The sequence below is a fragment of the Aedes albopictus genome, chromosome 1 (genome assembly GCF_035046485.1).
Source record: "Aedes albopictus strain Foshan chromosome 1, AalbF5, whole genome shotgun sequence".
Lineage (NCBI taxonomy): Eukaryota > Metazoa > Arthropoda > Insecta > Diptera > Culicidae > Aedes > Aedes albopictus.
The window spans coordinates 204272821-204300063 of NC_085136.1; positions in this window are offsets into that span (position 1 = coordinate 204272821).

Below are 27243 nucleotides of genomic sequence, written 5' to 3' on the forward strand. Positions count from 1 at the left end.
TCTACCAGTGCACACAGTGACATGGGTTTTTCCGTGATGGCGTCACTGAAAATCAAATCGACCTCATCTGTCTCAGTCGAAAATGGAGACAGAGCCTTATTGATGTACGGAACAAACGTAGCGCTGATATTGCCTCCGACCATCATCTCTCAATCGACGAGATCCAGCTGCGCATTGCTAGGATCCATCGATAGGAAGAGAAAATCGGGCGTCGGTTCAACACATGCCGACTGGAAGACGCTGCGGTGAAAAGGTCCTTCGTCGAGGCGCTTGAGAACTGTGCTGCGAATATTCCAGAAGGTGGAAGCGTAGAAGATCAATGGAGCACCATCAAGAACGCCTTCATCGCCACCGGCAAGAATAATTTGGGTGAGCTACGCACCCGGAGAAAGCAGTGGATCACAGATAATACCTGGAGGAAGATAGAGGAGCGAATAAACGCCAAAACCGCGATAGAACGAGAGAAAAAACGAGGAGCCAAAATCGTAGCCCATTAGCGTTATTCGGCTCTCGAGAAGGAAGAGAAACGCTCATGTAGACGGGACAAACGAGCGTGGGTGGACTCCGACGAAGGCGAGAAAGCCCCAATCGCCGGCTGTTCGGGTCCGTATGAAGTTGATCATCAATATTAACTTTTTTTCTCGATCAGCCTAGATAGCTGTGTAGTGTCAGTAGCGGTTGTCACAATTGGCTAAGAATAACACTACGGATTGCCTGTTCCGGTGGTAAGAGTCCATTAAACAGGTTACCCCCAATTTATGGTGTGATGCGGCTATATGTTTACCGTGCCTAGAAATGAATGGTTAGGGGGGGTCTAATAAAATCCTAACCGCTTAACGGAGCCTGTGGAGTACTAGGGAGCCCCCACAGTATTCTGTCCTTACTGCGCTAACCAGAGCAATGGTGAAGTTGACCTTGTGTTTCTCCGAGATAATCTGCTATCCTTCTTAAGCCTCAACTGCGAAACTCAATAAGGATAGGATTATTAGTATGTTGTTTGTTAGCTTTAATTATACCTATATGGCTCTTCGCATTATGCGTTCTTCACAGTGTCCTCTGTGTATATTCGTCTCTGACGTTCTTCAATCGATACCGAATTGGTTTTTATCGCTGTTCTTTTTTCTTGTGTTGTGATTGTGAGAGTTTGATCGTGCCTAGTTTGGGTAGTGGCTGTGGTTATAACAGCTCAGATCAATCTTCAGCATAAAAGAACAGCTTTGGTACAAGAACCTTACTTTCGTAGGGGGTATTTCTATGTAGATGTAATGCTTTCATTAACACCTATATGGTTCCGCATTTTGCGTTTGACCGATGTTTGCTACTTTCCGTAAAATTGAAATGGCAATCTCGCGTGTCATGCCTCGAGCACCAAAATGTTTTGATAAAAGTGTTTGTTTGCAGCCTTGCTATTCCTAAATCTTGATGGATTATACTGTCAAGTTTATTCTGTAAGTGCCCGAGTAACACACTTGTCACCGAAGAGTCACGGCGGCGCAGGTTTTTGTTGCGCAGAAGTCACTATGACTTACTTCTAACAAATAAATACTTACTTGCTAGAAGTAAGTCACAGTGACTTCTGCGCAACAAAAACCTGCGCCGCCGTGACTCTTCGGTGACAAGTGTGTTACTTGGGTGGATAATGCATCTTATGAAAATCAAACCTATCAATTCGACCTCTTTCTTCTGAAATGATTAGAACGCTTTGTCGAGCACCACACACGTGATGTTTTTCTGGCAAACATGCCTCTCCATGGGAACCAACATGCTTACAAAAATGGAAAGTCCACTGTGATTTGTTTACACAATGTTGTTTACGATATCGAAAAAACATTCATGCAAAAACAATTTGCATACGTCAAGCAGCGATTAGGAAATTGTGTCTTTGTGGATGCTCCCATGCGAGAGTCTTTCCACCACTTTTGAGGAATCTCGTAGCAGGAACGCAATTGATATAACTCAATGTGGTTTTCCTACTTATGAGTTTGTGCATTACAAGCCTTAACAGGCTGCTTCCTTTGTATATCTTTACTGATAATCCAACTGTGGAACTTTGAATCATTTGACATGTAACTACCCAGTTTTTACGCAACTGCGTTTCCGAGTACCGTAATCCGGGGTCAAATTGATCACTTTAAAACAACTTTTGCGGATAACATCAGTGCCTGCTCAAGTATTGCCAAAAGAATTTCTGTAAAACCAGTACCCAGTGGATCTCCATGGAACTATGTGACAAAATTTTGTTCAACAAATTTAAATTTTAAGTTTAATAACTTCAAATATCAAAACATTGGAAATGCCACTTTGGGGCGAAATTGATCAGTACACAATTAAGCATCGGTTGGGAAGGAAAATTTCCTTTACCGCTTAATTTTGCTCTTCTAAAACCGAATAACGCGTTTAAAATCTTACAACTAGTGAATTTATTACCTTAAATGCCGAATTAAATTTCGAAATTTCCCCTTAAACGCCTAAAGGTAGGCAATTTCATTTAAAATAAGTGATTTCTATCACAAAAATGACTATTTCTTCATAAAATGAACTTTTTATAACTATTTCATGTTCTGATTAGCTGCATTACATCCCTACCAAGGCTCCACAAAAATGTTAAACCAGAGAATTCACGGGAAGTCCTATTAACAATTGATTGTTTAGTAGCAATGATTTCAGCTAAAAGAGAAATACATTGCAAATTCCTTGATAAAATAAGGCAAAACTAACATTTTCTAAAAAAATAAAAGTCTACACTCATCTCTAGACATCTACGCATCAGATGACGTAAAAAGTTTAAGATCATTACGACGCTTAAGAGTTCCTAGTATGGAATTACAATGCAGTACCCGAGCGATCAATTTCACCCCGCTGATCAATTTGACCCCGGTTTACGGTACTCGGTAAACACTTGATTAAGTGAAACTGACCTAAGGAGCCTGAATCTTCTGGATGTTCTGTTGTTCTGAACCCGTTGTGGCAAGCAGCTATAGGCTTACTTCACGCTTTATGCGTTTTTTACAGTGCCCTTCTCAGGGCGCTGTTTGAACCCATTGTGGTACGCTTATGCGATTATGTCGACCCTATTTTCTTACCTTCCCTTTCTCTATCCCATCCCTTATTCCTCTCTTCACTCTCCTCACTCCACTCACTAGGCTTGTATTCATGGCGATGGCACAAATTTCCCAAATGGAGGAGAACGTGCCTCTGGAGCCGACCTACTGATACCTGATACCATTAGCGTTATTCGGCTCTCGAGAAGGAAGTGAAACGCTCATGTAGATGGGAAAAAAGAGCGTGGGTGGACTCCGACGAAGGCGAGAATGCCCCAAACACCGGCGACATCCGTCTCCTCTACGATGTCTCACGTCGTCTTAGTGGGACGATGATGAATGCTACGATGCCCGTGAAAGACACTTCTGGACAGTTATTGAGCACTTTGGAAACCTTTTTGAAGTGTCGGCCATGCCATCAACACCTAAGCTTGATCCGCCAAGCGTTCGACGCATTATCCTTGTCAACACCGAAGCTCCATCAGTGCAGGAGATAGAAACAGCCATCTGTAGCATGAAATCGAACAGGGCCCCAGGGGTCGATCGCATATCACCTGAGATGCTCAAAGCTGACCCCGTAGTATCCGCACAACTACTGCATAATCATTCTGCAACATATGGGAAACCGCGACATTTTCGGCCGACTGGATGCAAGGCGTCTTAGAAAAGGAACCCAAAAAGGGTGACCTGACGTATGCGATAATTGGCGGGGTGTCATGTAACTGTGTATCGTTCTCAAAGTCCTCTGCAAAGTGATCCTCAACCGGATACAGGAGAAGATTGATGCAACTGTCCAACGGCAGCAAGTAGGATTCCGTGCCGAACGATCCTGTGTGGACCATATTGTCACGCTCCGTATCATTCTGGAGCAAATCAATGAAGTTTGGGGGCTATCGACTGTGAATGGTTGGTGAATGTTGAAATGGTTTTCGGCTTATGCAGTCGGAAGACCAGCTAAAACGTTATTTTTTTAATTCTGATCCGACGCTTCGGGCCTTTATTGGTCAGAAAAAGGACCAATAAAGGCCCGAAACGTTGGATCAGAATTAAAAAAATAACGTTTTAGCTGGTCTTCCGACTGCATAAGCCGAAAACCATTTCAACGCAAATCAATGAATTCCAAGAGTCTCTCTGCCTGGTTGAGTACCTCATTGATTACGAAAGAGCTTTCGACCTTAATCTCAAAAAAAAAAAACATGTGGGAAGCCGTCAGGCGCAAGAGTATCCGTGAGAAGTCATCGGCCTCATTGAAGTAGTATCTTACACTTGAATGAGATGCAAATAAAAACTATTTAACCCGAGAGCGGTCGCGCCATGTACTGATTACACGCACCATGAAAAACACACGCTTGTGGAACACAACGAAAGCGTGGTGTCACTGAGGAAGATCAAAGATGTGACTGCTCGACAGTTAAAAAAGTGCCTCTCACTGTTATGTTGCATGCTCAAGATATTGCTTACAAAATTATATCTCAGCAACTTCAGAGGATGACCGGTTAAAAAGTTTCCTAATTTGATTTGCCCTGTTTATAAATTTGTACCAATTTTATTCACGACCCGATATGTAAAGAGATTTAGATATTCATAAATGTCCGCCTTACAGTAGATGCAATTGTTTACGATGCCCGTGAAAGACACTTCTGGACAGTTACTGACCGACCCGGCTGACCAGTTAAAACACTCAAGGATGGAAATCTAGTGATTATGATCAGATTTCGAATGTGTCGCGGTTGAAATGCATCGCGCGATCATAGCAACAACGATAACATTTTGTCGTCAAGCATCATAACAAACTACGGTCCGAGAAGAATGATTCGCTCGGCATGTGCGGGCGCGATGCGATCGCTATCATGAAGTCGAAATGATAAATTCGCGTTTTCATTCACTTTTTGAGCATTCTTATTTTTTTAACTTGAATATATGCTTATGAATGTATTATTTCTAATAATGAATGCGGTTTACGGTTGCATAAGTGGCCTAAATTGTGATGAATAAAATTTATCATGACTTGTAACATGATCCGATAACGAGCCATCACGCGATAAACCGTGCATCAGATGCTTTGATTAATAGACATATATTAGACTTTCAATGGCGCTGCAAATCTTGTGACTAACATCTAGTGTGCTTATTTTAGAAGCGGTCCTCAAACTGTCAAATTTTCTCATTTGTTATCACAGTAACCTTATTTGAAAATCAAAACATAAACGCAATCACGTCAAGGAATTTGATCTCGATCGTACGCGCAGAAGTGTTCCAAAAATGGGCTTAACATGTGCCATCAAGAGCTGCACATCGTCCAGCCGATAAAAGACATGTCTCGGAGTATCGTTTCACAGGTATTTTATCATTTTTAAGTCTTTAGCAGCAACCATTACTTATTGACTTTTTACAGATTGCCGAAAGACTTGATAATGGCCTCACGATGGAAAACCTGAGGATTGCGGACTGAAATTTGACAGCAGCCAGGCTGCTGCCAAACCTCCAAAATGATCAGAGTGTGCCTGGATACAAGTTTGGTTTGCTCAGTCACGCTAAAACAAGTGAAACATTTAATGACACACAAACTTTGCCGTCAGATACGAAAACGTTTAAAACGTTTTATCTGTGAGAAAATTATGTGTGAAACTTGCCTAAAATTTGTAAATTATTCTTCCACGCCCATAATGACAACATCAGCTGAATATACGTTGTATTGTAGCTTTTGCTGTAATCGATATGTTTGAGCCTTGGTTTAAACGTTGTGTGAAGTAGTTTATGCGTGAATTTCGAAATTGATCTCCATAGAGATAAGAAACTTTATAACGGGGAGCACTGGAAGAAAGAGTACGTGCTCAAATTGAAAGATCAAAAAAGTTGAGTCCGCATCCCTCAGTGGAAAACTAGTGTGAAGGAACACGGACACGATTTGCAGCTAAATAAAGACTTAGCTATTACTCAAAACACTTCCCTATCAGCAGCTTCTGAATGTCGGAGGTAGAAGGTTTTTGGCGGCTGCGGCAGTACCTACCGTTTTCCAATCAAGTTTTAATGACCCCTACACAACGTATGTTAAATTGTTTATAAATAGTAATAAGGCAATTACAAATTTGAATTTCTTTTGCCTCATCTCAAAGTGCTGAAATCCGACCACAATTTACCCAAGAGAGGGGGGGGGCGGTGGTTATGGTTTGAAATTAGAGTTTTTCTAACTTTGCTCATAATGGCTCAGCACCGTAAAAATTCTAAATAACTCAAATGAAATCCTCTGTGCTCTGAGTACAAAGCTCTACCACATTTAATTCTCAACATTTCCTGGAATGCTTAGTAAAGCGGGACACAAATTAATGAGGCTGAGGTGCATTATGTGCCTTCTATTTCCACGCGCAGACACTGGACATGTACTATGCTCAATGAGACGTGGAAGGAATATATAAAGTGCCGAATTTGCTTTGACGTCGCCGGTAAGGACAAGTGAATCCATGGCGTCTGTCCTTTTTAATCTATACGGGTACCACTTCAGCTGTGCTATTTTTCCATAATGCACGCATGATTTTGCATGCCACGAAATTGGCGTCGTGCAGCTCCTTCGGCAAAGTTTTGGCAAATCGCGTTGGAGGCACGCATAATTCTGCCTCAAAGAGCTACTTTCCACCAACAGATACAAATTGAACTTCCGGAAGTTTTATATAGCTTTTTCACTCGCACTGCCATGCACAGATAGAATGAAATCTTATCCACCATCGTTCATCGTAAACGGAGGTAAACGGCAGCACAGCGATAGTCGTTTCACTTTATCTTGCTTACATACCAAAACATCCTAGACCAAAACAACATCTGAGTTTGACACATTAAGTACCGTAATCCGGGGTCAAATTGATCACTTTAAAACAACTTTTGCGGATAACATCAGTGCCTGCTCAAGTATTGCCAAAAGAATTTCTGTAAAACCAGTACCCAGTGGATCTCCATGGAACTATGTGACAAAATTTTGTTCAACAAATTTAAATTTTAAGTTTAATAACTTCAAATATCAAAACATTGGAAATGCCACTTTGGGGCGAAATTGATCAGTACACAATTAAGCATCGGTTGGGAAGGAAAATTTCCTTTACCGCTTAATTTTGCTCTTCTAAAACCGAATAACGCGTTTAAAATCTTACAACTAGTGAATTTATTACCTTAAATGCCGAATTAAATTTCGAAATTTCCCCTTAAACGCCTAAAGGTAGGCAATTTCATTTAAAATAAGTGATTTCTATCACAAAAATGACTATTTCTTCATAAAATGAACTTTTTATAACTATTTCATGTTCTGATTAGCTGCATTACATCCCTACCAAGGCTCCACAAAAATGTTAAACCAGAGAATTCACGGGAAGTCCTATTAACAATTGATTGTTTAGTAGCAATGATTTCAGCTAAAAGAGAAATACATTGCAAATTCCTTGATAAAATAAGGCAAAACTAACATTTTCTAAAAAAATAAAAGTCTACACTCATCTCTAGACATCTACGCATCAGATGACGTAAAAAGTTTAAGATCATTACGACGCTTAAGAGTTCCTAGTATGGAATTACAATGCAGTACCCGAGCGATCAATTTCACCCCGCTGATCAATTTGACCCCGGTTTACGGTACCGGCGTTTCGCATTTTCGGAAAATCATGGCTACTATGGATGAAACATCTTAATCACAGCCATTGTATGGAAGAACAGCGCCTCTAGCGTTCTATACTTGTACTTCTATTCTTTGATTGCACGGTGATACGAGCACGGTGTGAGGTGTCGGCATCATGCTACTGAAAGAACAAGGCTATCTTGGATTATTCGTTTCCTGTATCATTTATCGCTTGAAGTGATTTTCTTCCATCCTTGAAAACACTGGTTTGAGCACTTTGGATACCTTTTTGAAGTGTCGGCCATGCCACCTCAGCATGATCCGCCAAGGGTTCGACGCATTATCCTTGTCAACACCGTAGCTCCATCAGTGCAGGAGATAGAAACAGCCATCTGTAGCATGAAATCGAACAGGGCCCCAGGGGTCGATCGCATATCAGCTGAGATGCTCAGAGCTGACCCCGTAGTATCCGCACAACTACTGCATAATTATTCTGCAACATATGGGAAACCGCGACATTTTCGGCCGACTGGATGCAAGGCGTCTTAGAAAAGGTACTCAAAAAGGGTGACCTGGCGTATGCGACAATTAGCGAGGCGTCATGTTACTGTGTATCGTTCTCAAAGTCCTCTGCAAAGTGATCCTCAACCGGATACAGGAGAAGATTGATGCAACTGTCCAACGGCAGCAAGCAGGACTCCGTGCCGGACGATCCTGTGTGGACCATATTGTTACGCTCCGTATCATTCTGGAGCAAATCAATGAAGTTTGGGGGCTATCGACTGTGAATGGTTGGTGAATGTTGAAATGGTTTTCGGCTTATGCAGTCGGAAGACCAGCTAAAACGTTATTTTTTTTTAAATTCTGATCCGACGCTTCGGGCCTTTATTGGTCAGAAAAAGGACCAATAAAGGCCCGAAAAGTCGGATCAGAATTAAAAAAATAACGTTTTAGCTGGTCTTCCGACTGCATAAGCCGAAAACCATTTCAACGCAAATCAATGAATTCCAAGAGTCTCTCTGCCTGGTTGAGTACCTCATTGATTACGAAAGAGCTTTCGACCTTAATCTCAAAAAAAAAAACATGTGGGAAGCCGTCAGGCGCAAGAGTATCCGTGAGAAGTCATTGGCCTCATTGAAGTAGTATCTTACACTTGAATGAGATGCAAATAAAAACTATTTAACCCGAGAGCGGTCGCGCCATGTACTGATTACACGCACCATGCAAAACACACGCTTGTGGAACACAACGAAAGCGTGGTGTCACTAAGCAAGATCAAAGATGTGACGATGTGACTGACTGCTCGACAGTTAAAAAAGTGCCTCTCACTGTTATGTTGCATGCTCAAGATATTGCTTACAAAATTATATCTCAGCAACTTCAGAGGATGACCGGTTAAAAAGTTTCCCAATTTGATTTGCCCTGTTCATAAATTTGTACCAATTTTATTGCTTTAGTGTTCACGACACGATATGTAAAGAGATTTATTCAAAAATGTCCGCCTTACAGTAGATGCAATTGTTTATGCATCTCCCACTTTTGATTGGTCATTAAATATTAACTTTGTGTAAGCTCGAAGCACGACATGTTGTAAAATTTGGGATCAGAAACTAGCATATTCCGCTTGGGACGCATATATGTACGATGCTCTCGTGCTAATTTATTACATAAATTCGGTTGTCGCTTACTCATATTCATATCGTGCACATGCTTAAATTGGGGATCAGTGAAAATGAACTCGTGCATCTGTTGGACCGGAATTTACAACGATGTAATCGAACGGGATTAGTTGTTCAATATTTGATCAAATACTTAATTTATAACTTTCAAACAACAACAGCTTGCTGGCACCGTGAATTTTGTTACGACGTTAGTGCATTATTTATATCCACAGAGTACAGACACAGCAAGCGAAGCGGTAGAAAGTTTCCGCTTTACGGGTATGTTTTAAGCTGCTTTAGGTAAGACACAGGTAAGCTCACGTAGGCCGTACCTAAAATGAATTATAAGAGTGGCACGCTTTCACTGATCGACAAGAACAGCAAGAAACAGCGAAGCGTAAACAACTACAACTATGTCCTGGAGCACCGCCGTTCATCGCATCCCACATGTGTACGAACACATTTTCGGCTATCTGGACGGCCGTGATGGACTGGCAGCCGCCGAAGCGTGTCCTAATTGGGAATCGGCAATATTCAGCTCCCAAAGTATACGGAATCAACTGGCGTTGAAGATCTTCCTCGAACCTCAGGATAGCAATCATGTTTCGCTATCAGACATGCTGGCATGTCTTGGAATAAGCATGAGTCGGGACAAGCGGATGATAACAGTGGAGGACGTGAACAGAAGCTGTCGAAGATTCGACAGCGTAATAGTGTCGCCAGGGCCGGATCACACCGTGGTCTTGGAGGATCTTCTAAGCCTTCTTAAGACCTTGAACCAAAGGCAACCGATCCACTGGGTGCGGATTGATGGAACTAACGGCGACTCGGATCAGCTGACGAAGCCAAAAGCTTTGATGGAAATGGGACGAATATTCACCGAATTGAAGCATCTTGAACTGATCTTACCCAAAACATCACTATGGGATTATGATTGGATGCCGGTGTTCCAAAACTTTTCCCTGCTCGAGAGTTTAATTCTGCACAACGGTCATGTGTTGGCCATGGATTCTGTCCGGAGGCACTGCAGGCAGCTAAAGAGAGTAGAACTGTTCAACTTTACTCTTCCAAACCCAAAGTGTGTTAAAGTGTTCGTCTCCCAAGTAAACACACTAATGGTGGATGGGCAATTTGTTATAGACAGGTAATAAGTGTGGCGTGGTGTATATTTTACGTCAATTTAGCTTGTAGCTCAATTAAATAAATTTGAATAATTTTCGAAAATCAAAATTGCTGTTGTAGTTATTTTCCCGGAAAGAAACCCCCCCAATCTGAAACGATACGGTAGTAATCGTGATCTCGATCTCGCACGTGATACTAACTTTTCTTTCATTCCTCGACCGGAAGGACGTGCTCTGCGCCGTTATTGACCTAAAAAAGTTGGGAATTCTCGAAGGTGCATTTCAGAACGGTAAGCTACTCCAAAGCCCAGTTTGTTGATTCATTGTACAATTTCGATTGTTCTAGTCAAGCACGGAGTAGCAACTATGAAGGGTGCACATTCGGTGAAGTACTAGATTTGAAATGAGCAGCTGAATTTTTGTATGGTGAAATGATGAAATGCTAAATTATCCGTTCCTGCAACGAAATGGCACAAAAAGTGTGGGCATCATGATCTCTTGGCAAATGTATGCTGTTTAAGAAAAACTTTGACTGTGTTGAAATAACAAAAATACAATAACACAGTTTCCAGAAGCTTTACTCAAACATCATCAAATTAGGTAAGAAATCATTATACCCACGCACAATGTCATTGCAGGAACGGAAAATTTTGCATCTTACTACATTTACTATAATTCAGCTCATTACTACAAATCTAGTATACTCATCCTCATTAACCACAGTTTCAAGTTTAAAATATTGTCTGAAATAGAATGCTTCGGTTACTATTCCCTCAGGCTAGTGGCGCTAGTCCTCTTTTAATTTTGCTAGTGAGCTTTAAACGTGACATTATTGTGAACATGGAATGGTTATGATTGGAACATGGCACAAACCCGTCAATGGAAAGTTAGTATTTGAACCTAAGTGTTACCGGAAAGCATGACCTGTAAAAACTGGGAGCACCCAATGGGCATGGCCAGACTATGCAACGGGTTACCTTTAGAGAGCATGATCAACGTTTTTTTTCAATGGATACTTTTGAAAAGCATGGTCAGAACGAGAAGCTGGTTGCCTTCAGTAGACAGGGCCAGTATTTGCAGTTGACAAAGCCTTCAATCAGCATGGCGAAAATGTGTGTACCCTAGGGAAGTTCAAACTTCAAAAATGTTAAAAACTCAAAGCTCCCATATGTTCATTACAATCCTTGGTGCAAAACTAGAGTCCTGTCAAATTTTCAGCCATTTCGGTGGTGAATTAATGGTGGCCCAAGAACAAAATAGGTTTGTATGGGAATCACTATGGAGAATTTTCAAAAAATGTTCTACACGTTGTAGAGCATCCACACAAGGATAAAGTCATAGGGTCAAAGCCAAATTGAATTCTTTAGATCTCAATGATGAATGTTGCCGAAGACCGCAACTCATTTCGACTCACGAGTCAAAAGTTATTAATCAATATTCATCCATGCATGCTTGAACAGATGACCACAGCTCGACCGACACGCTTGACACGCAATCATAGTATGCGTGTTAGCTTCTTGCACACCTTGCAGGACATCGTGTAAGAAGATGCGCATGCGAGTGAGAATTTGTTTAATATCTTTTTTGCCGATTGTCGAAATAAGTTTTGGTCTTTGGCAACATTCATCATTGAGATCTGAAGAATTCAATTTGGCTTTGACTCTATGACTTTATCCTTGTGAATGCTCTACAACGTGGAGAACTTTTTTTGAAAATTCTCCATAGTAATTCCCATACAAACCTATTTTGCTCTTGGGCCACCATTAATTCACCACCGAAATGGCTGAAAATTTGACAGGACTCTAGTTTTGCACCAAGGATTGTAATGAACATATGGGAGCTTTGAGTTTCCAACATGTTTGAAATCTGAACTGCCCTAGTGTACCCGTATATCTTTTCGCCTCATGTCACTCATATTCATTCCCCTTTGTTGAAACAGAAATCGGCGCGCGATGCGATGCGCCATTCGCATGGATTTTTATTGGCAGCCAATCAAAAGCCCCAAAAAAAATTAATAAAAATCCTTAACTAATTCGAAAATTTTCAATAAATAAATATGGTAGGAAGCAATAATGAACTACAAAAGTTCCATAAAAAAAATCCCATAAACAGTTGATTTCCCATAAACAGTTGATTTTAAAGCAATAAAAATGGCATAACTTTCACAAATAAATCAACATTTGCAATAAAAAACTATATTTTTCCCAATAAAAATTTCGAACATACTACATCATATAAGTATGATGGAAAGACTGTAACTATGTATAACAGACAATCGCTTGCAAAGCACACAAACGACTAAAAAGTTGTTTCTTTGAATTTTGGCCACCTGATGTACCATTGTTGGTCTTCACCTGCACATCATTGGTGTTTGAGCTCACGTTCTCGTTTCAACCGACCAATTTGTACTTGCCGACCGGTTTTTCCCATGCTACTCACTTGTTTGCGGTTATCACCTGGACTATCACTAGCTTTCTTTAACGCATTCATCTACAACATTTGTTGGTTCCATGACGTACTAACTGCTCCACCTTATATCGTTATTAATTGATTAGTACAATCTCCTTTGTAACCGACAATCTTCACAGTTTTAGATATATCCAGGCTATCACGTCGTCATGCGTAGCATTCCGTATAGAATCACAGCGGGAGTAACATTGTGGAGTTCGTAAAGATGATCGTGTGTACTTGTCTTCCGGTACCTTTTGATAGAGTTCCTCCAGTCGAATGTTAGCAGCATATCGGAATCTTATAGGTACATTCGGGAACTTTCAAGCAGTGTGATAATTCGGTGATTGCTTCCCAACTATAGTCATACACGTACTGTAAGTGTTTCGTACGATCAAAGTGGCCTCCGTGTAATGACGGTTTTCTCTTCTGTATTGTCGGGCCGCCACCAAACCGGACTTCGCACAATCAAGTCGCGACGCGACCCAACTCGCGACGTTTTTTAATCATGTCAAATGTAGTGCGCATCCTTCCCGTTGTTGTCAGCAACACAGCGCACTAGATGCGAAACAGTTGCGACACTTGTGGACCAAGAAAATGGCAATTTCTGATTGAATGTCGGTCTTGATTCCAACCGGATAGACAATATTGCTTCAGTGTTATAAACATGGCATCACAATCATCATAGGCGAAACTACCGGGGGTGCCGGGGTTGCCCGGCACCCCCTAGAATTTTAATACATTGCTGTGAAATATGGGGCGATGAATAATGAATGGATGAACTAATGAATACTTTTTTGTTGTGCACCCCCTGGCAAACATAGGTAGTTTCGCCAATGACAATCATCTAGATTATGTCGGATCGTGTGAGACAAAAAAAATCAAGATTATATTTTTGATGTCGGATACCAAGTCTGCACGCTTAAAACGCAAGCATCTCTGTTTTTCATGAACGCTTTTAGATTTTCAATTGTGCTGTCTTTGTAAAATGTCTAAGGAAACATGTAAAATGTGAATTCTTATATGATTCAGAGACGTAGTTTTCTTCGATTGCTCGTCAGCTAGAAAAATTTCTTTCCTTCGAAGAAATTGTATGCTGGAATTCATCTACAGGGAAGGATATTGCGACATTTGCACCCATTTAGACTCGGCCGAAATTCATTATCATCACAGTCGAATTTCGCACACGACTTCGCAGCGGCTGGCATACACAAGTTCGGTTGAGTTCATGACAGGGGCGTCAGATGCACAACAGGTAAACATAATAAGTTTGATAAGTGTGAAATTTCGCTGAGAAATGAAGATTCAGTGGATTCTCAAATTATCACAGTAGTCTAAACATTAATGAGCAGGCATCCAATTTTTCATTCACGCGATCAAAATCCCCGGATTTATCCGCCTCCGCGATCATGATTATTCACTGCATGGGATGAAAAATTAAAGTCTCTCACTCCAGCGCTCACGATAATTCTCTTTCTCTCCATGCACAACTCACGGATAAACAACAAAGCATCCAAATTTTCACTCCGTCCGCGAGCCACATAACGTCTCCACCGATGCACGAGATAAATTATTTGACGTTTAGTGGTGCCGTGTTTACATAAAATCTACTTATTTTCAAGGCCATCTAGATAAACACGGCACCGCTCAGACGTCAACCGGGTGAAAACGTAGATTGGTGCAGACTGAGCAACCCTTTTCTCCTGCGAGAGCGAACGAGCGCTAGTTGGAGCGAGCATACTTTTATCACGCAAAGGAACCGGAGTGAGCGCCTTTTCAATCGTCTATGGGTGCATGGAAAATATCGCGGGCTGCTTTATCCGGATAATATCACTGTGTGATAGATCGTTGCTCGCGTGAGTGAGTGAAAAATTTGGTGCCTGTATGAGAAACCCAATATGATCCTGTCACGTGATTATCCACCTCTCTCAGTGTATGGTACTCATTGCACAGGTAAACCAATACAAAAGTAATCATTCAAGAGTTACTTCCTTCCTATCAGAGTGTTAAATTTTCATTTTCAATGAGTGAAATTCAATGTGAATTTTGAAAAATTCTCAAGTGAGGGATCAAAACAAAATTCATTTTGGTGAATGATTTTTTTTTTCACTTATTTATTCATTTTTCTGTCACTGACAATTTTCACTGAGAAATATAACTAGACCGTAACTCCTGATTTTTCTTCCAATCACCTCAAAAGTTGTACGAGTATTGCGAGTATTGCGAGTATGCGAGTATTGATTTTATAGCTTTTTAAAATACTAAGATGACCCCTAAGATCTCCAGCAAACAAATTTTGTGTTCTTTTCAATCTTAGTGCGTTTTTCTCAGCTTCAAACTGTACAAACAAATGTAGCGGTAGAATATGTAGCATTGCATCTAATGCTTTTGTAGGCGTACTACGAATAGCTCCAGTGATAGAAAATGTAGCAAGTCTTTGTAGTTTTTCCAACTTTTTTTGGATGTACTTAACTTCAGTTTTCAGCCACCAAATCAAAGCTGCATATGTTATTCTGGACCTTGCAATAGCCGTATAGATCCAATAGATCATTTTTGGCTTAAGTCCCCATCTATTTCCAAAAGTTTTCTTGATTACCCATAATGCGTTCGTAGCCTTATTTAATATTTCATCAATGTGCGAGTTCCAATTTAGTTTGTTGTCAAGAATTACTCCCAAATATTTAACCTTTAGAAAGAGCGGAATTTTTGATCCATCCAAGTAAATATCTGGTATTTTGTACTTCCTTCTTCGTGTAAACGGAATGATAGCAGTTTTAAGAGGGTTTACTGATAGCCCCTCATTTTTACACCACGCTAGTTTTATCATACACTAAAAGCAGATTTCCCAGAAACAGCCGGAAAATCAACTTATTTCATTTTGAATGTACGGTAAAGGATTCAATTTTTTTTTTCAATATTTTCATATATTGTATGCAAACTTAACGTCAATTTGTTTGGGTTTCTAATTAACAGAATAACAACATTAACCTTCTTTAACAAACTGCATCGTTGAATTGATTGACTATCAATTTTATTCACTTTGTACGGTCAAAACTAGCACGCGCTGTGAGTTATATCAAAGAAAACGGCTAAAATTCAGCATCCCTAAACCTCTTCTGATAAGCGTAAACAAAACATTTGGACATTGCTTAGCTGCCAAACGATTACACGATAACTACACTTGGCAAAAACACAACGGAAAACCCAATTACTTCATTTTGAGTTTTTCCACTTTTGATCAGGGTTTGATATGATTTACTCCAATGTGAGCCGGATGGATACGGTGGGCAGGGCATGTTTCAAGAATTCCGGACAACAACCCTGCAAAGCTGGTGTTTGCAACTGATCCGGTTGGCACAAGAAGGCATGGAGCGCAGAGAGCACGATGGGCGGACCAGGCTACTTTGGACACTTTCGAATATGGATTTTTTGAATTCGAAATATGGTTCAAATCTGTTTAATGTCTTTGGGACTATCACGAAGCAATAGTTTTCCCTCCATTTGGTTGAAATTATTTTTCAAACAGACCGTTTATTGCTTGGCAGGACGCGAAAATACATCGAATAAATCAATAAAATATACATAACGTATCAGAACATTTGGTCTGTAAGCATTGTTTCTACAGTTTATAAATTTCAAAGGGTTGATCAATTCATTCAAAATGTATCAACATAGCATATACAATCGAATATTTGTATCGTTATACATTATAGATGACCGTTTCACCCATATAAAGGATTGATGGTCCTTTTTTCCAGGCTATTTATATAGCAATATCACGCTGCTCATAATACCAAAGGTAGCACGGAACCATCTTCAAACGCATAAATTCATTGAAATCATGTCTGATATAGTATACTACAGTATTGGTACAAAGTAGTTTTCTAAATAAACCTGGAATTTGAAATGCAATTTTGTTTTAGATAAAAATGTCCAAAGTAGCCCCCATCTGGTTCTATATGAGATGTGTCCGATTGGTGTATGAACAACTATTTTGTTTATTGATGGATTTAGTTCAAATTTTGCATACATCCTACATACATACTCACAATTATTATGTGTAAAAATTGTGGAAATCCATTCACTACTCTGGGAGTAATAATGTCATAAAGTTGAAAAATCATGAAAAAGTGTAAAAAGAAGCCCCGCACGACGGTACTATTGTTGATTATGTCTTGTCTCAAATTTGATGTTGAACAAATTAATGTGACACATTCTACCGTGACGTTACAACGTTTTGACGCATTCGTAGTCAGATTTTCCTCTATAACTCATGAAAACGAGCGTAAACCTTAAAATATTTTTTCATATTCGGATTCCTTCTAAAATTTCTGATATATTTGACCTATTGAACATTTAGTTTTCATTATAAAAACGTGTTCAAAATGCGTATTTGTAGCGTGACGTTACAACGCGCTGGAATCCGACCCTCTCTAACGCGCTACCCACATCTTAAAAAATCTGCTCGGATTTTTATGATATTCTGAATTTTTTTTCCACCATTGAAATTTATTGGTTTGTTCTTCAATTCAATGGAATAAAACATTTAAATTTCGGATTTGTTTTTGAATAATCGACTTTTACATTTCGTGACGTTACAACGCCCGTTCAGTTTCAAACAGGGTTCTGCTCGCGTTGTAACGTCACGAAAATGCACATCATGTTAGAATCAGCATAATCAGCCAAATTTACCCGAATTTGTGAATATATCATTGTATTATCTTCACTGCTGCAAGGGGAACTTTATTCTATTGAAAATCCGTTTTGTGATAAATGGCTCGGAGGGCCAAGTTATTGCTATCAATAGTATGAATACTCCTTCATAATGGTTAATGAGACCGGCACCCATCTTTGGTTTAGTATCACCCATATTCTTCTAGTTTTGTTCCAAAGACTAACGCGCTTTCGCACCGCCAGATATTTAAATTTTTCAGCATATAACTCATTACGCCGTTGAGATAAGGTACATTCTACCGTGACGTTACAACGTTTCTACGCATTTGTAGTCAGACTTTTCACTATAATTCATAAAAACGACTGTAAACCTCAAAATATTTTATCATATTCAGATTCCTTGTAAAATTTCCGATAGGTTTGACCTATTTAACATTTAGTTTTCATTAGAAAATCTTGTTTAAAATGCGTATTTGTAGCGTGACGTTACAACGCGCTAGAATTCGACCCCCTCTACCGCGCAATCAACATCTTGAAAAATTTGCTCGGATTTTTATTTTAAACTGAAAATTTCTCCCACCATTGAAATTTATTGGTTTGTTCTTCAATGCAGTGAAATAAAACATATACATTTCGGATTCGTTTTTGGATAATCGACTTTTACATTTCGTGAGGTTACAACGCCCGTTCAGTTTCAAACAGGGTTCTGCTCGCGTTGTAACGTCACGAAAATGCACATCATTTTTGAATCAGAATAATCAGACAAAATTGTCCGAATTTGTGAATATATTATTGCTTTATTTTTACTGCTCCAAGAGCAACTTTATTCTATTAAAAATCCGTTTTGTGATAAATGGCTCGGAGGGCCAAGTTATTGCTATCAGCAGTATGAAAACTCCTTCATGAAGGTTAATGGTACCCATCTTCGGCCTAGTACCACCCATATTCATCTAATATTGTTTCAAAGACTACACCGTTGATATTCATTACTTCGCATCGCACCGCCAGATATTTAGATTTTGCAGCATAAAACTAATCACGCCGTCGAATTAAACATTTTTTCAATAATTTATGCAATATCATTGATTCAATTAAAAACGCTTTAAGATGTGCGAGCAGTTATTGAACCAAAGACATACCTGAGGATCTGCATACCACTTAGGGGCATCAATTCCTGTGATCCAGAGACAAATAGACCAAATTCTGACAAAAAAAATCCATCCTATATATGTCAGAGTCATAATTACTAAGAGAGTTAGTGTCTTTGGCAAAGTTGTTTGATAAGTCAAAAACTTACATCTGATTTACTATTTGATGTGAGATTCAGACACTGGGCGACGCTAGTTTAGAATTTTCCAAAAAGTTTTCAACAAATTTTGATTAGTTGAGCAATTATTTTTTGGTAAAATATTTGGGCACATTATAAGAAGTTACAACATGTTGAATATTTTTTGAATAAATATAAAGTGCATTATTTTTCAAAATTTCAACTACCACTAGTCAGTTAGAAACTTGAACCAAACGGCCTTTAAACTGAAAATTCTTGACAAGATAAACAACTTTTCCAAAGACATCAACATTCTAAAAGTCTAAAGTCTAAGTAATTAGAGTCCCGAGATATATGAGTTTCAATTTCGTAGGTGTTACCGTAATACGGGGTATCATTGATCAGCGGGGTAACATTGATCGGCTTGACCGACCTCATGAAATGTTCAAACAAGCATTTTACATTGATTCAGTTTCTACTATCGAATGGTATATCGTAATCTGCTATTATTTAGCTATTAAATGACATGTAATTCATGAAAATTGAATTAACTAAACATTGAAATAAATGTATTTTTCCAAAACTGTGTTTCATAACGCCATGAGATACATTGTCAAACATTCATGCTTGGCATAAATACTACATACAATATGAGGTTCGAAATCACTGTATTACTTCCATACGATATCCTGGAGTTGGATTTAATAAATAAAACTTCTATGAAAGTGCTCTTTTTTAATAAAATATACGATTTTTTAAAAGAATTCATTAAATTTCTTAAGCCATTGCCTACCTTTAGGCGTTATTCGCAGTTTAGAGGATTTTAATCTTTAAATAACTTAAAAAGTACAAAACTTGTAAGAATTTGGACAACATATTCGAAATCAGCGTCCCCGAATTTAGTAAGTAAGGGTATTTTCAACACAAACGAACATTGATCACTGACATGATCAATGTTACCCCAAATCAACAAAATAAAAAATTAGATTAAAAAGCTTATTTAAACATGTTTCAAAGTTTCACAATACTTTTTCGTGTAGCTTAACACATATTTAGAGGGCCAGTACTTGTTTTAAAAATATAAAACATGCAACGTTTGCTGTAACAAGAGAATTATTCAAGAAAGATCGAAAATTCTGATCAATGTTACCCCGGATTACGGTACGTCTGTTTGTCGGTGATACATGTTATATCAAAAATAGATGTAACACTGACGTAATATCCATCCCATATATTTCAAGATCCTAACTATTTAGACAGTTGGTGTCCTCGACATAATAGTTTGGCTGGTCAAGAACTTTCAATTGATAGGTCGTATGATTTGAAATCCTTCCACTAGGAGGCGCTAGAGGGCATACACATTATTAGTTTTACTTATCTTAGGATCGTGATTAATTGGAACGATGGTTGCTTCATTAAAGTTGTTTGGTAGATCACTAGACTTTCAGTTTAGTAGCCGCATGGTATTAATTTCTGCCACACAGTGGAAGCAGTTGCAAATTTTCAAAGGCATGCCACTTTTAATAATTACCCAAAACACATTCAACAAGCCGTAACTTTTTATAAAATATATCAAAAATTCTCAAATTTTGACTGATAGTTTCTCAACTTGTTATCTGTAATTTCTACAATTTTGGACTTGGTTGGTTAGCTCTACACAAAGATGGAGCGCTTTAAGCAGAATCATATTTTTGACTGTGTTCTATTAACTCTTATATCTAATAAATAAGTGAATCAAATCAAATTAAATTTTGAGAGTTAAGAATTATATATTGATCTTTGATTACAATTTGAGTTGAATACAATATGTCCAAAGTGAAAAAAGTTCCAGCTTGTAGAGTACTTTTCAAGAAATTCTAACCCCTTGCCTGCTTTTGCAAAATGGAAACTAACGTCTTCTAATGGCAAAATCTCACATCTATTGGTAAATCAACTGCAAGTCCTTTACTTACCAAACAACGTTACCGAAGAAATCGTATTTTTATGTAAAAGGGATCCTGAGATGTATGAAATTTAAAATTTGTAAGTTCTCTAGCGCCGCATGTTGGTGGAACTTTAAATCAAACTCTCCATCAACTGTAAGTCTTTGACAAACTCAATAACTTTGTAGTTTCGTCAGTGTTTCGCCTGTTGGCCATTCATATCACAGAAATTTTCGGTTTGAGTGGTATTAGATGACGATTACAAATTTTTACATTATTGCAGTACATTTACATCGTAGATTTTGGCCAAACACCATCTCCCCCGTTCTTCAAAAATCCACGTAGTTTATTAGCCGGCAATGGTACGCAATTTATAAACGATATCTCGAAAAGGAGCTCATACACAACGAGAACGAAACTGTTTTGAATATAGAACTACGTTTGTCCAATTCAGAAGCCGTCCAAGCCAGAAAGATTTGGTCTTTTCCACAGAACTTTTTTTCGTGACGTTACAACGCAAACTTCAACCAGGTGAAACTCAGGCTTCCTTGAACCGATTTTCTTTTTTTTTTTGCTCATTTGAAAGATATTTTCGAGTACAAAGAGCATACAAAATTTCATATTTGTAACGTTTTCCGTATTTGAATAAAATTTAAAAATGTTGATTTTTCGTGACGTTACAACGCAATAAAAACCCATACTATGATCAGCCATATTTCAAAGTTGTAAAGTCTTCCGATTAAAAATCTTTTTTTGCTAAAAAATCTACATACATTTATCTACAAATTATGGAAGACTTTTGCAAAATCAATGTGTTGGTGTTTAAAATACGATAGTTTGGATGAAAAGTGTGCCTAAAAGACTTAAAATCACGATTTTAATGTTAATCTTAATCGTCGTTCAATTTATATTTATTGTCATACTAATATTATGTCGAATACATTTTTGGATGACAAAAGTAATGTAGAATGTGATAAAAATGTCAAATATGTCATTACTCAACTTTGAAAAATTGGTATTGATGATACGGGGCCCGTAGAATGTGTCATGTATGTATGTATGTATAATTAAATTAAAATTTCCCATGAATAATCGATTTTCGAGCAATAAAAAATGGCAAAATTTCCACAAATAAATCAACAATTGCAATAAAAACCCGATTTAATCCACCTATGGTGAACAGAACCCTTCTTACACTTATTAAAATTATTGTTGTATTATTTGTATTTAACATATTTACTTTGTGTAATTGACCAAAAGTTCTAGAAAAAAAAAGTGGATTTGGCATCTAGTGGATTGGTTTCCAAAATAGCATCATGGACCATGGACATAACTACCAGAAATGTCAGACACCTTCTAGAATCTTGTGTGAAATTTTTAAAAAATAGCTTACATATTCTGGAATATTGTATCTTTTGGGAACTGCCAAAAGATCTTGAATCGATTAACAAATGGATAAGAAAATCAGCGAGATACACTTTGTCTAATATCTCTTAATCAATCGAATAAATTTGCTCCGAAGTACTTGATATTCATGGTTATGGTGTAAAAACGACAAAAATGATATATCAACTATGTATGGATTGCCTTACTTCCATGGGAAGGCCCTTTCCACACACGTTAATCAGTTTTGGCGTTAGCTAGTTATTTTGGCTGTCTGGTTCTTGCATTTTTCCCACAATTTATAAATTCAAAGCTTTCATTTACCATATTGTTAGTTTTCATCAAACTCCTGTGTATTTGTAATTTGTTATTTACAATTTTGTTGAAAACAATAACCTGCTAGTATACACTTTGTATGAGGTCAGCATTATTTATTGAAAAATATTCCCATAGACTGGTCAAAAACAAATGCAAGATAACAAGTGAATATAATAATAAAAAAAAGAATTTATTGAAATACTCTTCGTAAGATATCTAAGTAATCAAATGTCGAATCGAAATAAAATTTCAGGGCCTTATACAAGGATATTGTAGCTTTCATTTGGTGCTTAGAGAACCCAAATCGGTTGACAAACGGCTGAGATATTTATGATGGTACCCTTGGTCAAAAATCTCTAAAAAAGTTAACCTGTATTACTCCCAAGTAGTCTTTGAAAGATATCTCGGTAACCAAATGTCCAATCCTAATGAAATTGTATAGGGTTCTACTAGAATGTTGTAGCTTTCATTTGGTGTCAGGATAACCGAAATCGGTTGACAGACGGCTAAGATATTTATTATGATACTTTTGGTCAAAAATCTCAAAAGGTTTAGTTGTATAAATCCTAAGTACTCTTCGAAAGATATCTCTGTAACCAAATGTTCAATCGAAATAAAATTTCTGGGCGATCTACTAGGATGCTGTAGCTTTCATTTGGTGCCAAGAGAACCCAAATCGATTGACAAACGGTTGAAATATTTATTATGATACACTTGGTCAAAAATCTTGAAAAGTTTAGAAGTATGACTCATAAGTACTCTTCGAGAGATATCTCGGTAACCAAACGTCCAATCGAAAAAAAAATTCAATAGCGTTCTACTAGGATGTAGTAGCTTTCGTTTGCTTCCAAGAGAACTCAAATCGGTTGACAGACGGCTGAGAAACGTGCGTGACTTTTTTTTGTAACGCACATACACACACACACACATACACACATACACACATACACACACACACACATACAGACATTTGCTCAGTTCGTCGAGCTGAGTTCATTGGTATATGAGACTCGGCCCTCCGGGCCTCGGATCGAAAGTCGGTTTTTCGAGCGATATTTATACCCTTCTTATGGGTGTAAGAAGGGTAAAAACTATATTTTGTTCCACAAAAAAAAATCGAACATACTACATCATAGAACTACGATAGAAAGACTGGAACTATGTGTACAATTAAACAGACAACACTAGTCGACAAAATTGAAACTTTTTTCACGCACTTTGACCATTTGTTCCATTTCTAATGAAATTTGGCCCGCTGAATCCGAATCTGACTTCAGAATTCCTGTAACACGTACAGTTTTTGAGAAAAATAGGGTTTTATTCACAAATTTTCATATTTTCAAAGAAAATTTAATATTGTCTTTAAAATTTGAAATTTTTCATCTGCTCATTATAACCAATATTCATATTCAATAGATTTTGATCCACTGAGTCTAAATCTGACCTAATAATTTTAGTAATACGTAAATTTTTTGAGAAAAATTAGGTTTTATTGGCAAATTCCATATTTTCAAAGAAAATAGACTATTGTATTTATAATTTTATTTTTTTTATCTGCCCATCTTTACCAATATTTATATTCAATAGATTTTCATATTCTGATTTGCAATCTGACCTAAGAACTTCTGTAACACGTAAAATTTTTGAGAAAATAGGGTTTTAAACACAAATTTCATATTTTCTTAGAAAATAAACTACTGTCTTTACAATTTTAATTTTTTTATCTGCTCATCTCAACCAATATTTATATGTAATAGATTTTCATATACTGATTCGGAATCTGACCTATGAATTTCTGTAACACGTAACTTTTTTTAGAAATATGGGGCTGTCCATAAACCACGTGGTCATTTTTTTGGGACTTTTCAACCCCCCCTCCCCCCTGCGTGGTCATTAGTCCATACAAATTTTTTTATTTGTCCATACAAAATGGTCATTGGCCGAACCCCCCCCCCCCCCCCCCTCATGACCACGTGGTTTATGGACAGCCCCTATAGGGTTTTATTCACAAATTTCAGTTTTTCACATAAAATAAAATATTGTTTTTATATTTTTCAATTTTCCATCAGCTCATCATAACCAATATTTTTATTCAATAGATTTTGATCCACTGATTCAGAAACTGGCCTAAGAGTTTCTGTAAAACGTAAAATTTTTAAGAAAGTAGGGTATTATTCACAAAATTTCATATTTTCAGAGAAAACTTGATATTGTCTTTATAATTTCAAATTTTTCATCTGCTGATTATAACCAATATTCATATTCAATAGATTTTGATCCATTGAGTCAGAATCTGACCTTATAATTTTAGTAACACGTATTTTTTTTTTTTGAGAAAAATTGGGTTTTATTCACAAATTTCATATTTTCATAGAAAATAGACTATTATATTTATAATTTTATTATTTTATTTGCCCATGTTTTCCAATATTTATATTAAATAAATTTTCATATTATGATTTGCAATCTGACCTAAAAACTTCTGTAACAAGTAAAATTTTTGAGAAAAATAGAATTTTAAATACAAAATTTCATATTTTCATATAAAATAAACTACTGTCTTTATAATTTTGATTTTTTTTCTATCTGCTCATCTCAACCAATATTTGTTTTAATAGATTTTCATATACTGATTCGGAATCTGACCTAAGAATTTCTGTAACACGTACAATTTTTGGGAATAATAGGGTTTTATTATCCATTAAACATAAATATTTGTTAAGATAAGCAGATAAAAAAAAATACAATTATAAAAACAATAGTTTTTCCATGAAAATATGAAATTTTGTCAATAAAATATTTTTCTCATAAATTTTACGTGTTATAGAAATTCATAGGTGAGAATACGAATAAGTGAAATAGAATCTTTTAAATATAAAATATGAATTAAGATGAGTAGATAAAAACTTTAAAATTATAAAGACAATATTTTGTTTTCTTTGAAAATATGAAATTTTGTGATTAAAACCCCATTTTTCTCAAAAACTGCACGTGTTACAGAGATTTTTAGGTAAGTTACCAAATCGGTGGATGAAAATCTAATAAATATAAATATTGGCTAAAATGAGGAGATAAAAACTTGAAATTAAAAAGACAATAGTATATTTTCTTTAAAAATATGAAATTTTGTAAATAAAACCCCATTTTTCTCAAAAAAAATACGTTTTACAAAAAATCTTAGGTCAGATTCTGAATTAGTGAATCAAAGTCTATTGAATTTCAATACTGGTTATGATGAGCAGATAAAAAAATTATAAATATTAAGACAACATTTTGTTTTCTATAAAAATATGAAATTTTGTGAATAAAACCCAATTTTTCTCAAAAACTGTACGTGTTACAGCAATTCCGAAGTCAGATTCGGAATCAGCGGGCCAAAATCCTTCGGAAATGGATCAAGTGGTCAAAGTGCGTGATCTACTGTCGACCAGTGCAATCGCATGCAAAACACTTTGAATTTTGGCCACCTGATGTACCATTGTTGGCCTTCGCCTGCCGATCATTACTATAGAGGTAATCACGTTCAAATGTATGTGTGCCTTTTTTGTAGATGTAGTTGTGAAACTGCGAGGAAAATATTTGCACTCTTGCCCCGGACGTTAGTTTTATCATTATTTACCCGTTTTACCCAATTCGATTGGGTAATATTTGCATATGCAATCTGAATAGCCTTTCAATCGGCGTGCACTTTTGTGTGAGGAAAAATTTGCGCTAGTGTTCGTGTGTTGAAATGTCACTTATCTCTATAGATAGTAGAGTAAACATAGATCCGTGATGATGAATCCGTTGTATCCAAACGAAGTGTATCCAAACGAGCATGATGTCACGATTCCAACAACACCGATGGAATGCATAACGTCATATTCAATCGCCGCACTCTTGAAAAATACTATTCACATGCTTGATACATTTTACTCTGTGATGTCCGCGAATCAATGTTTACTCTACTATCTATAATCATTAGGGCCTGTCCATAAACTACGTAGACTCTAAGGGGGGGACGGGGGGTCAGGCCAAAGTCTACGGTCCATACAAATATCGAAAATTTTGTATGAGCAAAAGTCTACAAGGGGGGAGGGGGGGGGGGGGTTATGAGATGGGAGATGGCCAAAAATGAGTCTACGTAGTTTATGGACAGCGCCTTACATACTTCCAGTAGGTGTATTGCACGTTCACGTTCCAACCGACAACTGTGTACTTGCCGACCGGTTTTTCCTATGCTACTCACTTGTTTGCGGTTTCTGATCGTTATCACCTCGACTATCGCTAGCTTTCTGTAGCACGTTCATCTACAACATTTGTTGCTTCCATGACACGTACTGCTCCACCTTATATTGTTATTAATCCCCTTTGTAACCAGCAATCTTCACAGTTTTAGAAATATCCAGGCTAGCACGTCATCATGCATAGCACTCCGAATAGAATCATAGCGGGTGTAAAATGATGGAGTTCGTAGTGATGATCGTGTGTACTTGTTTTCCGGTACTTTCTAGATTCTTTTGATAGAGTTCCTCCAGTCAAATGTTAGTAGCATATGGGAATCTTATAGGCAGTGATGAAATTATTCTCATCATGAAGCAATTCGCGGGTGATAAGTCTTCACAACGCTTACTCACAATTCCAAGAGTAAACATTGTGTGAGTTTTTTCGCACCCGCTTGCTTCGTGAGTAAGAAGCAAAACGGAAACAAAAACACTCATGATTTTTTATTCGTGAAGAACTAGTGGAGGTGCGGGAAGTGCATTTTAGTGCGGTTTTAATAGCAAATCCAGTGATTATCCATATCAAAAACTAATGCTTTATGCTTC